The sequence below is a fragment of the Salvelinus alpinus genome, chromosome 7 (assembly GCF_045679555.1).
Source record: "Salvelinus alpinus chromosome 7, SLU_Salpinus.1, whole genome shotgun sequence".
NCBI lineage: Eukaryota > Metazoa > Chordata > Actinopteri > Salmoniformes > Salmonidae > Salvelinus > Salvelinus alpinus.
In genome coordinates this window covers 65,571,202-65,587,885 of record NC_092092.1, presented here as the reverse complement: position 1 = coordinate 65,587,885, position 16,684 = coordinate 65,571,202, and the positions used below count along the sequence as shown (strand labels likewise).

General features: G+C 49.0%; 1 pseudogene; it reads left to right on the top strand.

The window, feature by feature from the left end:
- Window positions 1-16,684, top strand: part of LOC139581488 (fibroblast growth factor receptor-like 1) — a 50,361-nt pseudogene that overhangs the window by 15,898 nt on the left and 17,779 nt on the right.

Here is a 16,684-nt window from a genome sequence, read left to right as displayed (position 1 = left end):
ACCCGGCCCCCCTGATGAAAGAGAGGGAGGGAGCGCCCACCCGGCCCCCCTGATGAAAGAGAAAGAGGGAGCGCCCACCCGGCTCCCCTGATGAAAGAGAGAGAGGGAGCGCCCACCCGGCTCCCCTGATGAAAGAGAGAGAGGGAGCGCCCACCCGGCTCCCCTGATGAAAGAGAGAGAGGGAGCGCCCACCCGGCCCCCCTGATGAAAGAGAAAGAGGGAGCGCCCACCCGGCCCCCCTGGTGAAAGAGAGAGAGGGAGCGCCCACCCGGCCCCCCTGATGAAAGAGAAAGAGGGAGCGCCCACCCGGCCCCCCTGATGAAAGAGGGAGAGGGAGCGCCCACCCGGCCCCCCTGATGAAAGAGAGAGAGGGAGCGCCCACCCGGCTCCCCTGATGAAAGAGAGAGAGGGAGCGCCCACCCGGCTCCCCTGATGAAAGAGAGAGAGGGAGCGCCCACCCGGCCCCCCTGATGAAAGAGAGGGAGCGCCCACCCGGCTCCCCTGATGAAAGAGAGAGAGGGAGCGCCCACCCGGCCCCTCTGATGAAAGAGAGAGAGGGAGCGCCCACCCGGCCCCCCTGATGAAAGAGAGAGAGGGAGCGCCCACCCGGCTCCCCTGATGAAAGAGAGAGCGAGGGAGCGCCCACCCGGCCCCCCTGATGAAAGAGAGAGCGAGGGAGCGCCCACCCGGGCCCCCTTATGAAAGAGAGAGAGAGGGAGCGCCCATCCGGCCCCCCTGATGAAAGAGAGAGAGAGGGAGCGCCCATCCGGCCACACTGTGATCCTACAGCAGCAGCAGGTTTGTGTAAAGCAGTAGTGGTCTGCCCCTCCCTGGCCCTCTGCTACACGCTCTTGTCTGGGTGATTGTTATGCAGCCCTGCCTTGCCCTCCCTCCCTCCATGCCTTGCCCTCCCTCACTCCCTGCCCAAGCTACCCTGCCCTGCCCTCCCTCCCTCCCTGCCTTACCCTCCCTCCCTCCCTGCCCTGCCCTCTCTACCTAGTCTGCTCTACGCAGTGACAGACAGACCAGCAGCCTCAGCGGTAGCAAGCTGTGTCTGTGAGTGTGAGACACAGCTGAACATGTAAACATTAAATACTGTGTAGAGCCAGAGCCAAACCAGGATTAGGAGCCTGGCATGAGACACTAGCTGTCTGTCGGTGTGGACTGTTGACACAAAGGGTTGTGCTTAATAAGCAGGTGCTCATTATTTCTGATGGGGCCGGCGTTCTACAACATTACCCAGAATCCCTGTGGAGCTGAGGCTCTGTTTATGAGGGCAAAATTGGAGCATTGTTGCCCTTCCTTGTGGTCTGAGATGCTGGTGGTCCACCCTATGTGTGAACAGATACATGTAGTCCCATACCACCTCCACTGGGTGACTACAGGCCAGGGCTGTGGGTTGGGTCCTCTTACCTTCATAACATTGTGCCCAGATCTGATAGGAAACAACACAACTATGGAACCTGAGCCTCCAGGCTTCAGACAGAGTGTGTAGATAGAGCGCCCAGTCCCCACCACTCCCTCCTGTGACTCACATGAATTCCATTCATGCTGAAAGGAGAGAATGACATTTACATCTGCTTCAGTGAGTGTGTTAGGACCGGTGGTATGGAAAGGGGAGTCAGAGGTGGGTACATCATTGCCCCCATGCCCATACTACACAATCACCCACCCACCTCCCCACATGGGCCTGATGTCAGGGCGAACAGATCAGGCTTTGTGCCCTCGCCAGCTTCTGCCATGGTGGAGGTGGAGCGGGCATAGCATTTGCTCCAACATGCCAGAGCTAAAAAGAGGCAGACACTCGACGTCACCCTCCAGAAATGTAAAATGTTTTGAATTTAGGGAATGACCAGGTTTCTGTGTGTTTTTCTATGAAGGTAGGGGAGTGAGTGTTCTTCCAAGATTCCAAGACGGAGTTCTATGGTGTCTGTCTGAGAGACAGCTGGAGGGTTGGATGGGCTCTAGCAGGGTGAGATGGACGGACGGAGAGGGAACCAATGAAAGCCAGCGTAATGACAGACACATACTCTGCTGTCCATTTACAGCCACGGCTGCAGCACTACAGTCAACTCCAGCTTGTCTCAAAACACCTCTAGGTGGAGTGTTGGAAGAGTCTTGAGTAGAATGACGCTGAAGTGACCTGCCCTCTACTCAAATGTGTGACCCCACCATGAAATCATCACGGGATTGAGATGATGTCTTGGATGTGCAGAGTTACACTGAACAAAAGCATAAACGCAACATGTAAAGTGTTGGTCCCATGTTTCATGAGCTGAAATGAAAGATCCCAGAAATGTTCCATATGCACAAAAAGCTTCTTCCTCTAAAATGTTGGGCACAAATTTATTTACATTCCTGTTAGTGAGCATTTCTCCTTTGCCAAGACAATCCATCCACCTGACATGTGTGGCATATCAAGAAGCTTATTAAACAGCATGATCATTACACAGGTGCACCTTGTGCTGGGGTTAATAAAAGGCCACTCTAAAATGTGCAGTTTTGTCTCACAACACAATGCCACAGATGTTTCAAGTTTTGATGGGGTGTGAAATTGGCATGCTGACTGCAGGAATGTCCACCAGAGCTGTTGCCAGATAATTTAACGTTCATTTCTCTACCATAAGCCGCCTCCAAAGTGGTTTTAGAGAACTTGGCAATACGTCCAACCGGCCTCACAACCGCAGACCACATGTAACCACGCCAGCCCAGGACCTCAACATCTGGCTTTTCCACCTGCGGTATCGTCTGAGACCAGCCACCTGAACAGCTGATGAAACTGTGGGTTTGCACAACCAAAGAATTTCTGCACAAACTGCCAAAAACTGTCTCAGGGAAGCTCATCTGCATGCTCGTTGTGACCTGACTGCAGTTCGGCATCGTAACCGACTTCAGTGGACAAATGCTCACCTTCGATGGCCACTGGCAGGCTGGAGAAGTGTGCTCTTCACGAATGAATCCCGGTTTCAACTGTACCGGGCAGATATGGCAGACAAGCGTGTATGGCGTCATGTGGGGGAGCGGTTTGCTGATGTCAACGTTGTGAACAGAGTGCCCCATGGTGGCGGTGGGGTTATGGTATGGGTAGGTATAAGCTATGGACCAAGAACACAATTGCATTTTATCGATGACAATTTTAATGCACGGAGATATCGTGACGAGATCTTGAGGCCCATTGTCGTGCCATTCATCCGCCACCATCACCTCATGTTTCAGCATGATAATGCACAGCCCTATGTCGCAAGGATCTGTACACAATTCCTGGTAGCTGAAAATTTCCCAGTTCTTCCATGGCCTGCATACTCACAAGACATGTCACCCATTGAGCATGTTTGGGATGCTCTGGATTGACGTGTACGATAGCGTATTCCAGTTCCCGCCAATATCCAGCAACTTTGCAAAGCCATTGAAGAGGAGTGGGACAACATTCCACAGGCCACAATCAACAGCCTGATCAACTCTATGCGAAGGAGATGTGTTGCGCTGCATGAGGCAAATAGTGGTCACACCAGATACTGACTGGTTTTCTGATCCACGCCCCTACTTTATTTTTAAGGTATCTGTGACCAACAGATGCATATCTTTATTCACGGTCATGTGAAATCCATAGATTAGGGCCTAATGAATTGATTTAAATGGACTTGATTTCCTTATATGGACCATAAAATCAGTAAAATCTTTGAAATTGTTGCATGTTGCGTTTATATTTTTGTTCAGTGTAATTGATGAAGTGTTGTGTGGCTCCTAGGATGACAGGATGGATTAGCACCTAGCTGCTCCTCTATAGACTAACAGCTGGACCTGGGACAGCACAGGAGAGGAGGGGGGACCCCTTTATAGACACAAACAAGATTTAAGGGAAGGCAGAAGACACAAGGATGAGGGTTTTCAGGATTTAGGAAGTTTTCAGGTAGATGTCACTCAACTGAGAAAGGGATCAGAGTGAGTAATGGGAAGAAGAGATGGGACCCTACCATCATAAATAGCCTGACCAAGAATTTGCCTAAGTAATGGGCCAAAGTTATTAGATATGAAGGTAGCAGGCCTGCATGCAGGGATGACTACTAATGAGGATTGACTGACTGGGTGTTTGATTGAGGAGTGGGAGTGACAGACACCGGGGTGAACCAGAGAGAGACAGGGGGATTGTTTACCTAGCTCTGTTGACCAAGCCCTCTTATTGTTGTCTTTGACTCATATTCCTATACATTACCATGTCACGCATCAGGCCAACGGTGTAATCTCTCACCGGTGATCTGGAACCTGATTTCCACACACTAGACCGAGACCTGGCTTTGTTTGGTCTAACCGTCCTATCAGTGAAGGCAAACATTACATTAGGCCTCTCTCCCTAGCCCCCCCCCCCCCCCCCCCATGCCAGGATATGGGCACAGAGATAAGCAGGGTTGCTCTCTGAATGAGAAGAGATCAAACTCAAGATGGATGGCACCTTGGCAGGAACTCGTTTAAAGGCTGCCTATCTTCTGCCTGATAACATTGTATCAGCACTGTTTGACTTCTCTCCTCGCTTGCTGTTGAAAGCTGCACATATACTTGCGATGTCTCTTCTTATGAATCCAGCTGTAATGGTATTGTCCACCAGCCTGTCTGGACACCACCCCAGAAGAGCTTCATTCAACATGATCTTTTGATGAACTGTCCTTTGATGGAAGTTATTGCAGTGCTCTCCCTTGTTCTAGTCTGAAGGACACATGTTCAGTAGTCCTTCGCGAGGAGCATGTGGCGATCTGCATGTGTCCATTCTACTCTACTCACAGCAACAAGCAGGTTCCTCCAATATCTTCCTTCCAATCTCTCTCTGTCTCTCCCTCTCTTTCTCTCGCTCTCTCTCCCCCCTCTCTTGCCCTCTCTTGCTCTCACTCTCTCTCTCTCTCTTTCTCTCTCTGTTTCTCTCTCTGTCTCGCCCCCTCATCTCAAAGCCCTGCTACTTCCTTAACCATAATAATTTATCCAGGCAGAGCGCTGTCGAGGTCCGTTTGAAGCTCTCCGTATGACACCAGCCCAGCGCCTTCCTCCTGACTCTGGTGAGGCCGCCCCAGCTTCAAAGCTCCTCTGGGGCTGCGGCTCGGGGGCGGCCTCCCTTTCCCATATATCGTCCTTGAAATCAAAAACCCCTATCAAAATGTCTAAAACAGAGTGGGCCACGAGAGTACAAGCACAGTGGAGCTTTAAAGTGATCCCTGGTTATCCATAGGTTAGGCGACCTCCTTCTGTCTTACACAGATTAAATGTCTTGGATGGTTCCAGCTGTTTTGGATTCTGCTGCACTGAAATCCCTCTGACAACCAGACCAGTAACAGTTTCACCACTGCTCTGAGGACGTCATGCCTTTCCTCTTTGTTTTTATTGATGCCGTTACCTGTCTGGATCAATAGGATTCATAGGCCTTCATTCCTAATGGTGGAAGTAGGAATGTTGTGGCACTGGGAGGTCTGTCAGGATGTCCCATCTGCTGATGGAGTGAATATCACTTTCAGCTCAACAGCAGCTCTGTCTGTGTCTCCCCTAAACTTAGATTTAAAAAACACTGAATGGGGAAGACTTTAAAAAGGCTGACATTAATTTCAGATCAATGCTGCTATACATCTGTGTGCGTGTGTGTGCGTATGTGTGTCTGTGTATGTATGATTGTGCATGTGTGTGTGTGTGTGTCACTCCCCGTTTCTTCCACACTTGGCCCTCCCTGTCATTGTTGGACAGAGAACACACTGCAGGGTTCAGAAGGCAGGTGTAGGACTTTTTGGGATCTACCAGGCAGGGTGTTTATTACGCTTCAATAGGGAGGAGGAAGGCTGTTTATGTTGTTTCCAGAGCTGAAGCATGGGTCTAGGAGCATGGGTCTAGGAGCAGGGGTCTAGGAGCAGGGGTCTAGGAGCATGGGTCTAGGAGCATGGGTCTAGGAGCATGGGTCTAGGAGCATGGGTCTAGGAGCATGGGTCTAGGAGCATGGGTTCAGGAGCAGGGGTCTAGGAGCATGGGTCTAGGAGCATGGGTCTAGGAGCATGGGTCTAGGAGCATGGGTCTAGGAGCAGGGGTCTAGGAGCAGGGGTCTAGTAGCATGGGTCTAGGAGCATGGGTCTAGGAGCATGGGTCTAGGAGCATGGGTCTAGGAGCAGGGGTCTAGGAGCAGGGGTCTCGGAGCATGGGTCTAGGGGCATGGGTCTAGGAGCATGGGTCTAGGAGCATGAGTCTAGGAGCATGGGTCTAGGAGCATGAGTCTAGGAGCATGGGTCTAGGAGCATGGGTCTAGGAGCAGGGGTCTAGGAGCATGGGTCTAGGAGCATGGGTCTAGGAGCAGGGGTCTATGAGCATGGGTCTAGGAGCAGGGGTCTAGGAGCAGGGGTCGAGGAACATGGGTCTAGGAGCATGGGTCTAGGAGCATGAGTCTAGGAGCATGGGTCTAGGAGCAGGGGTCTAGGAGCATGGGTCTAGGAGCATGGGTCTAGGAGCAGGGGTCTAGGAGCATGGGTCTAGGAGCAGGGGTCTAGAAGCAGGGGTCTAGGAGCAGGGGTCTAGGAGCAGGGGTCTAGGAGCATGGGTCTAGGAGCAGGGGTCTAGGAGCATGGGTCTAGGAGCAGGGGTCTAGGAGCAGGGGTCTATAGATGGAAAGAGCTGCCTCTATGGAGCCAATGGTCAGTCAGGTACCTCTCTATCTCAGTCCAACTGCAGCATCTCAACAAGACTACATCTCCTACTGCAGGGTTCCTCAACAGATGGTTTTAGCAGCAGTGTGTGTGTGTGTGTGTGTGTGTGTGTGTGTGTGTGTGTGTGTGTGTGTGTGTGTGTGTGTGTGTGTGTGTGTGTGTGTGTGTGTGTGTGTGTGTGTGTGTGTGTGTGTGTGTGTGTGTGTGTCCGTGTGTGTGTCCGTGTGTGTGTCCGTGTCCAACCAGACTGACCCCCTCTACTCTCCTCCTCCTCTTCTGTCTTTTATTCCACCTCTCCCCGGTTGTGTGTGATTGTGAGCAAGCTAGTGGATCAGATCGGGGAGAAGGAAGGCTCTTTACTTCAGCCTCTTGGTCTCACTCATCTGGTGCTGCCTGATTTACTGGCAGCCAGGCTGTTTCAATGAGGCCTCCATGGATCCACCCAGATATTGCCAGGCTGTTTCAATATTTCAACTAACAATACTAAGTCATATCTTACCATTTGAATGTCTTGAAGCCAACTGTTTTCCCAGTAAGGTGAATTAGTGGTCAATGTAATGATTTGTTTATGACAGAATGCTGTGTTAACATTCAAACCTGCTGAAATAGGTCTTTATGGTCAACCTTTTGTTCTATTCGTGGAGACAGGGGAATTTTGATTCCATACTTGGTGCTGTGAAACCGTCTCGGTCTAACATTCTGGAATGTGCTGTAATTTAATTCCGGCTCCAAAACAATCTTGACTTTTTTCTGCCGCTTTTTCTTCTGGCACTTTCCTGGATGGCAACCAGTAGACTCCAGGTGAAAACACTTCACTCCTCCACAGAGATGTGTAGTGCAGAGAGAGAGAAAGGTAGAGAGAGAGAAATCATTTTTCAATTTCCATAATCTTTGCAGTTCTCACAGCAGCTGCTGGTACAGCTACAGGATGTGACAGTACCAGGCATGAATGAGAACTGCCGTCCAACACACACATAACCGGACTCCAGTTCTGAGGCAGCGCAGGAGGGCCAGAGGAAATGGACCCCGGAGCTCTCATGGGAGTCTCAGAGCGCTGAACGAACAGGATGAAAAGAACGTTGTGCACGCAAGGACCGTACCGAAAGAAGTTCCCCGTCAAATAGTTGACTTAACTTCCCCGAAGTTGCCCCTCGCTCTTCTTAAGAAGGGTTATGTTTTTGAGTGGACTTTGGGTGGACCCAAGTTGGTTTGTTTTGCTGATTGGAATGTTCCCTTGGGGTAGCCTGACCCAGTTCTATACAGGTCTTCTCACACAGGGCCTATCTGTGTTTGTGGGCCTGGACACGTACAGTTTGTGGTATGGAGTGGTGACACAGGGCCCCCCTCAGAATCAGACAGACACGGCAGGCCAGTGTTAGTTCGGGGGAAGCAGGTCTCTGGTCTGCCTTTGTAATTCCATTTTATTTTCCATGGTTCGTCTGGCTCACCGGCCCAAGGTCATTTGACCCTGTGTTGCCAGCGGCAACAGAATGAATAACATGTTTCATGTGATAGACAGAGTCATTTTTTTTTTACAAGGTTCAGTAAAACATCTTTGTGTGTTTTGAATTAAGCAGCAAATGAAATGTACACTACTGACTATTCTTGAATGGTGGAATTATATTCAGTTGATATAAATGACTTAGCCAGCAAATACACAAGGCCCATTGATACAATAACATGGAAATGGAATGAAAAGTTCTGTGAAATATGAAAGGAAACTATGCTATGACTCCAAAGACAATCCCCAATTTATGAATTGAGCAGCTTGTCCAGCTTCATAGCAAATGGAGCATGATTCAACTATGGATCCTGTCCACTGCAGGCTACTGTATAATACCCATGAGCAGAACTTTACTATGTCTTACCAGATGCCCAGGTCTGGCGACTAACTCTGATGAATAAGTCAAAAAAGTATTAGCTGTAAACTGATAGGTAAATTATTACGTTTGTTTGTGATTATACTCCATAACAACTTGATCAATCAGCCAATCAATCAAATGTATTTTAAAAAGCAATTTTTACATCAGCAGTTGTCAAAGTGCTTTACAGATACTCAGCCTAAAACCCCAAAGAGCAAGCAATGCAGAGGCAGAAACCCAGTGGATCCAATATCACACAGGGTTTATATTTAGAAAGGAAAGCTGTAGAGAAAAAAATATTTTGTGGAACTGAACAATGACCGTACTCTGCCCATCTCTCTCTCTGATCCTTCCAGGTCCACCGTGGGTGAGTCGTCAGGTGGAAGAGCGTCAGACGGCCAGGCTGGGGCGGACGGTGCGGCTTGCGTGCCCCGTAGAGGGTGACCCTCCTCCCCTGGTGCTGTGGGTGAAGGATGGGCGTAACGTCCACCCGGGCTGGAGCCGCTACCGGGTGCTAAAAAAGAGCCTGAAGATCAAAGAGGTGGAGCTGGGGGACGCGGGGGTGTACATGTGCCGTGTCACCAACGGCTTCGGAAGTATCACTCTCAACTACACCCTCATCGTCATGGGTAAGGCCAGGGAGGGACTGACTTCATCCAAAGTCAGTGCACACCCTTGTAATTCATACACATACTGTAAATACAAATATTACATACACACTTCATGCTTTATGTTCCAATTACCTTCAACTCCTTTAACTCCTTTCATATCAAACCTCAGGAGAACATTACAGAACCCCAGCAGCTTCTCTGTCAGGTTTCAAACCTCAGGAGAACAAAGAGAGGCTTCTTTACGTGCTTCTCCTGTCACACTGCACCCAGGTACTTGTTTATAGTGCCGGTAACTTCATCCAGTGTTCCTTATTTTATACTCACTGTTGGGGGTTTCACCGCTAGATGATCTGCACCACTAGATGACCTGTAACACTAGATGACCTGTAACACTAGATGATCTGCACCGCTAGATGACCTGCACCACTAGATGACCTGTAACACTAGATGACCTGCACCGCTAGATGACCTGCACCGCTAGATGACCTGCACCGCTAGATGACCTGCACCACTAGATGACCTGTAACACTAGATGACCTGCACCACTAGATGACCTGCACCGCTAGATGACCTGCACCGCTAGATGACCTGCACCACAAGATGACCTGTAACACTAGATGACCTGCACCGCTAGATGACCTGCACCACTAGATGACCTGCACCACTAGATGACTTGCACCACTAGATGACCTGCAACACTAGATGATCTGCACCACTAGATGACCTGTAACACTAGATGACCTGCACCACAAGATGACCTGTAACACTACATGACCTGTAACACTAGATGACCTGCACCACTAGATGACCTGTAACACTAGATGACCTGTAACACTAGATGACCTGCACCACTAGATGACCTGCACCGCTAGATGACCTGCACCGCTAGATGACCTGCACCGCTAGATGACCTGCACCGCTAGATGACCTGCACCACTAGATGACCTGCACCGCTAGATGACCTGTAACACTAGATGACCTGCACCACTAGATGACCTGTAACACTAGATGACCTGTAACACTAGATGACCTGCACCGCTAGATGACCTGCACCACTAGATGATTTGCACCACTAGATGACCTGTGACACTAGATGACCTGCACCACTAGATGACCTGTAACACTAGATGACCTGTAACACTAGATGACATGCACCGCTAGATGACCTGTAACACTAGATGACCTGTAACACTAGATGACCTGCACCACTAGATGACCTGTAACACTAGATGACCTGCACCACTAGATGACCTGTAACACTAGATGACCTGTAACACTAGATGACCTGCACCGCTAGATGACCTGCACCACTAGATGACCTGCACCGCTAGATGACCTGCACCGCTAGATGACCTGCACCGCTAGATGACCTGCACCACTAGATGATCTGCACCACTAGATGACCTGTAACACTAGATGACCTGTAACACTAGATGACCTGCACCGCTAGATGACCTGCACCACTAGATGACCTGTACCACTAGATGACCTGTAACACTAGATGACCTGTAACACTAGATGATCTGCACCGCTAGATGATCTGCACCACTAGATGACCTGTAACACTAGATGACCTGTAACACTAGATGACCTGTAACACTAGATGATCTGCACCGCTAGATGACCTGCACCGCTAGATGACCTGCACCACTAGATGACCTGTAACACTAGATGACCTGCACCGCTAGATGACCTGCACCGCTAGATGACCTGCACCGCTAGATGACCTGCACCGCTAGATGACCTGCACCGCTAGATGACCTGTAACACTAGATGACCTGCACCACTAGATGACCTGCACCACTAGATGACCTGCACCACAAGATGACCTGTAACACTAGATGACCTGCACCACTAGATGACCTGCACCACTAGATGACCTGGACCACTAGATGACCTGCACCGCTAGATGACCTGCACCGCTAGATGACCTGTAACACTAGATGACCTGCACCACTAGATGACCTGCACCACTAGATGACCTGCACCACTAGATGACCTGCACCACTAGATGACCTGCACCGCTAGATGACCTGCACCGCTAGATGACCTGCACCGCTAGATGACCTGCACCGCTAGATGACCTGCACCACAAGATGACCTGTAACACTAGATGACCTGCACCGCTAGATGACCTGCACCACTAGATGACCTGCACCACTAGATGACCTGCACCACTAGATGACCTGCACCACTAGATGACCTGCACCACTAGATGACCTGCACCACAAGATGACCTGTAACACTAGATGACCTGTAACACTAGATGACCTGCACCGCTAGATGACCTGCACCGCTAGATGACCTGCACCGCTAGATGACCTGTAACACTAGATGACCTGCACCACTAGATGACCTGCACCACTAGATGACCTGCACCACTAGATGACCTGCACCGCTAGATGACCTGCACCGCTAGATGACCTCCACCACTAGATGACCTGCACCACTAGATGACCTGCACCGCTAGATGACCTGCACCGCTAGATGACCTGCACCACTAGATGACCTGTAACACTAGATGACCTGTAACACTAGATGACCTGCACCACTAGATGACCTGCACCACTAGATGACCTGCACCACTAGATGACCTGCACCGCTAGATGACCTGCACCGCTAGATGACCTGCACCGCTAGATGACCTGCACCGCTAGATGACCTGCACCGCTAGATGACCTGCACCGCTAGATGACCTGCACCACTAGATGACCTGTAACACTAGATGACCTGCACCACTAGATGACCTGCACCACTAGATGACCTGCACCACTAGATGACCTGCACCACAAGATGACCTGTAACACTAGATGACCTGCACCACTAGATGACCTGCACCACTAGATGACCTGGACCACTAGATGACCTGCACCACAAGATGACCTGTAACACTAGATGACCTGCACCACTAGATGACCTGCACCACTAGATGACCTGCACCACTAGATGATCTGCACCGCTAGATGACCTGTACCGCTAGATGACCTGTACCGCTAGATGACCTGTAACACTAGATGACCTGTAACACTAGATGACCTGCACCACTAGATGACCTGCACCACTAGATGACCTGCACCACTAGATGACCTGGACCACTAGATGACCTGCACCACTAGATGACCTGCACCACTAGATGATCTGCACCGCTAGAAGACCTGCACCACTAGATGACCTGCACCACAAGATGACCTGTAACACTAGATGACCTGCACCACTAGATGACCTGCACCACTAGATGACCTGCACCGCTAGATGATCTGCACCGCTAGATGACCTGCACCGCTAGATGACCTGCACCGCTAGATGACCTGCACCACTAGATGATCTGCACCACTAGATGACCTGTAACACTAGATGATCTGCACCACTAGATGACCTGTAACACTAGATGACCTGTAACACTAGATGACCTGCACCACTAGATGACCTGCACCGCTAGATGACCTGCACCACTAGATGACCTGCACCACTAGATGACCTGCACCACTAGATGACCTGCACCGCTAGATGACCTGCACCGCTAGATGACCTGTAACACTAGATGACCTGTAACACTAGATGACCTGTAACACTAGATGACCTGCACCACTAGATGACCTGCACCGCTAGATGACCTGCACCACTAGATGACCTGCACCACTAGATGACCTGCACCACTAGATGACCTGCACCGCTAGATGACCTGCACCACTAGATGACCTGCACCGCTAGATGACCTGCACCACTAGATGACCTGCACCACTAGATGACCTGCACCACTAGATGACCTGTAACACTAGATGACCTGCACCACTAGATGACCTGCACCACTAGATGACCTGTAACACTAGATGACCTGCACCACTAGATGACCTGCACCACTAGAAGTCCCTGCTGCTTGCATCACTATAAATCTGATGAAAGGCTCTGAGTGAGGAGTTGTGACGAGCGGCGCAAGCACAGAGCCCCCGGTCCTTCCTGTGCCTCAGTCGGCCTGGTCCATGAATCATGGGGCCGCTAAGGATAGCAGCCACTGTGTGTGTGTGTGTGGGCGGGCGGGCGGGCGGGCGTGCGTGCGGAGGATGGAAGGTTAATGACTCAGTTAATGACTGAGATGGTGGAACTGGCCCTGGTCAACTTCTGTGGACCTCCTCCCCTGTGTCCACCTCATCATGTTGGAGCTCTGAGCAGGGCCTCCCTCATCCCTCCCTATAGCCTCCCTCATCCCTCCAGCCTCCCTGTGTGGGGAGTGAAGGTAGCATGATGCTTTCCTGTTTGGTCCCTGGGAGGGAGTAATGTGGAACTGAGTTATAGTGCCCTGGCTCCCCCTGGGACTCACTGTGCTGAAGTCTTACTGAAGTCATTCATTAACAATGGCCTCAAAACAGCCCTGGAACAAACCAAGGGCTAGAACGCTGAATGCACACAGGCTGCATCATTACATTGCCGTACAGTACATTTTACGTGGTCTTCACAATCCATGTGCCGCATCGCAACAAAAATAATCACGCTACATATTAGCAACTTCTTCGGTGGTTTGTCTACTTCCATGTCTGATACTGCACGGCAAAACAACGCACAAGTTGGAAAAGTCCAACGCACACGATACACTGCACGCAGTGCCACGCACCGCAACCTAGTCCGGCAGATGAGTCGCAGCGGTGCAGATTGCCGGCCATTGAAATGAATGGACTTCTGCCAGAAAGCATACAGTTTGACGCAACCGGTGTGCACAAGGCTGAACTCAGAGGTTAACTATATATAGAAGTACAGGGACTCATGGCCATTTATGAAGGGGCTGATGATGGCTTATACTGGTTGTGAGTATGTGAGACAAAGCAGAGGATGTGACGTTGCCAAATTGGATCTGTTGGATTAAGTTTAAACAGGGTATAAATACCTCTAGTGACCCCTCCAAGGCCCCTGACTTGATCCACTCAGGTCCTCCCCTGCAGCAGAAACACTATGCAGATGTACAGTACGAGTCGGTGTGTCCCCAAAAAATAGTGTGAAACAAATCAAAATATATTTTATATTTGAGATTCTTCAAAGTAGCCACCCTTTGCCTTGATGACAGCTTTGCACACTCTTGGCATTCTCTCAACCAGCTTCACCTGGAATGCTTTTCCAGCAGTCTTGAAGGAGTTCCCATATATGCTGAGTACTTGTTGGCTGCTTTTCCTTCACTCTGCGGTCCAACTCATCCCAAACCATCTCAATTGGGTTGAGGTCGGGTAATTATGGAGGCCAGGTTATCTGATGCAGCACTCCATCACTCTCCTTCTTGGTCAAATAGCCTTTAAATAGCCTAGAGGTGTGTTGGGTCATTGTCCTGTTGAAAAACAAATTATAGTCCCACTAAGCGCAAACCAGATGGATGGTGTATCGCTGCAGAATGCTGTGGTAGCCATGCTGGTTAAGTGTCCCTTGAATTCTAAATAAATCACAGACAGTGTCTCCAGCAAAGCACCATCACACCTCCTCCTACATGCTTCACGGTGGAAACCCCACATGCGGAGATCATCCGTTCACCTACTCTGCGATTCATCACACCAAAGGACAGATTTTCACCGGTCCATGTCCATTGCTCGTGTTTCTTGGCCCAAGCAAGTCTGCTCTTCTTATTGGTGTCCTTTAGTAGTGGTTTCTTTGCAACAATTCGACCATGAAGGCCTGATTCACGCAGTCTCCTCTGAATAGTTGATGTTGAGATGTATCTGTTACTTGAACTCAGTGAAGCATTTATTTGGGCTGCAATTTCTGAGGCTGGTAACTCTAATGAACTTTTCCTCTGCAGCAGAGGTAACTCTCGGTCTTCCTTTCCTGTGGCGGTCCTCATGAGAGACCGTTTCATCATAGCGCTTGATGGTTTTTGCGACTGCACTTGAAGAAAGTTTTAAAGTTCTTGAAAGTTTCTGGATTGACTGACCTTCATGTCTTAAAGTAATGATGGACTGTTGTTTCTCTTTGCTTATTTGAGCTGTTCTTGCCATAATATGGACTTCGTTTTTTACCAGACAGGACTATCTTCTGTATACCACCCCTACTTTGTCACAACATAACTGATTGGCTCAAACGCATTAAGAAGGAAAGAAGTTCCACAAATTAACTTTTAACAAGGCACACCTGTTAATTGAAATGCATTCCAGGTGACTACGTCATAAGGCTGGTTGAGAGAATGCCAAGAGCGTGCAAAGCTGTCATCAAGGCAAAGGGTGGCTACTTTGAAGAATCTCAAATATATAATATATTTTGATTTGCTTTTTTGGTTACTACATGATTCCATGTGTATTTCAAAGTTTGGATGTCTTCACTATTATTCTACAATGTAGAAAATAGTAAACATTTGTTATGCACCGATATGACATTTTTGGCCGATACCGATATCCAATATTTTCCTTGCTCAAAACAATACCGATAACGATGTTAAAATTTTTGCGGCCTTTTAAGCATTCTAGTACAATTAAATAGTTAACACACACACACATGGACGCAGCGGTCTAAGGCACTGCATCTCAGTGCAAGCGGCGTCACTACAGTCCCTGGTTTGAATCCAAGCTGTATCACATCCTGTCGTGATTGGGAGTCCCATAGGGCGGCGCACAATTGGCCCGGTGTTGTCCTGGTTTAGCCGGGCCAATTACCAGTAAAACATAATCAAAACCTATTTATTTAACTGACTTGCTGTGCTGTTTCGTTGTTCTTTTGTTCAGTCATTTCATTCTCAACTAGGATTTCTATGGAACGCCGTTTGGGTCTTTGCATGTCAAAAAAGATACACATCAAATAACACTATTTGACATGTCAAATAAGCTTGTTGACCAATCAGGACCTGAATATGACTGCACCTCACATAATTATTTAACGCGTTCATACATTTTTTACGTAGTTATTACACATTGATTACACTATCACTCGTATTTCATGTCACAACGATTCATCGATACGTATGCTATGATGCTGGTAAAGTTGTCTCGCTAGCTAAAGCTAGCTAACTCATGGATGCAAACAATTTTTCTTCCCCAAAAACAGAGCAAACGACATCTGTTTCAGTAGCTATAGTTAGCTAGCTAACTATATAGCTAGGTGTCATCATCTAAAATAACCCTAATTTATAAGACAGTTCTTATTTGATTAATGGTGGTCGGACCCATCTATGTGAAAATAGCCACAATAAGGATTAGCCACAATAGTGGACTTTGCGGTTAGCCTTCAAAATAAAAGTATGGCATAATTCTACTATTTGTATGCATTTGCATCACTGTCAATGACATACGTTTATTTTGAAGGCAAACCGCAAATTCCACTATTGTGCCTAACCCTCATCTACCCGTTCCGGTAGAGCCTCACTAGCCAGATGAAGCTCGCTGGCTGTGGAACGCTGTTTGGGTCTTTACGTGTCAGAAAAGATACACGTCAAATAACACTATTTGACGTGTCAAATAAGCTTGTTGACCAATCAGGACCTGAATATGACTGCACGTCACATAATTATTTAACGCGTTCATACATTTTTTACGTAGTTATTACACATTGATGACACTATCACTCGTATTTCATATGTCAC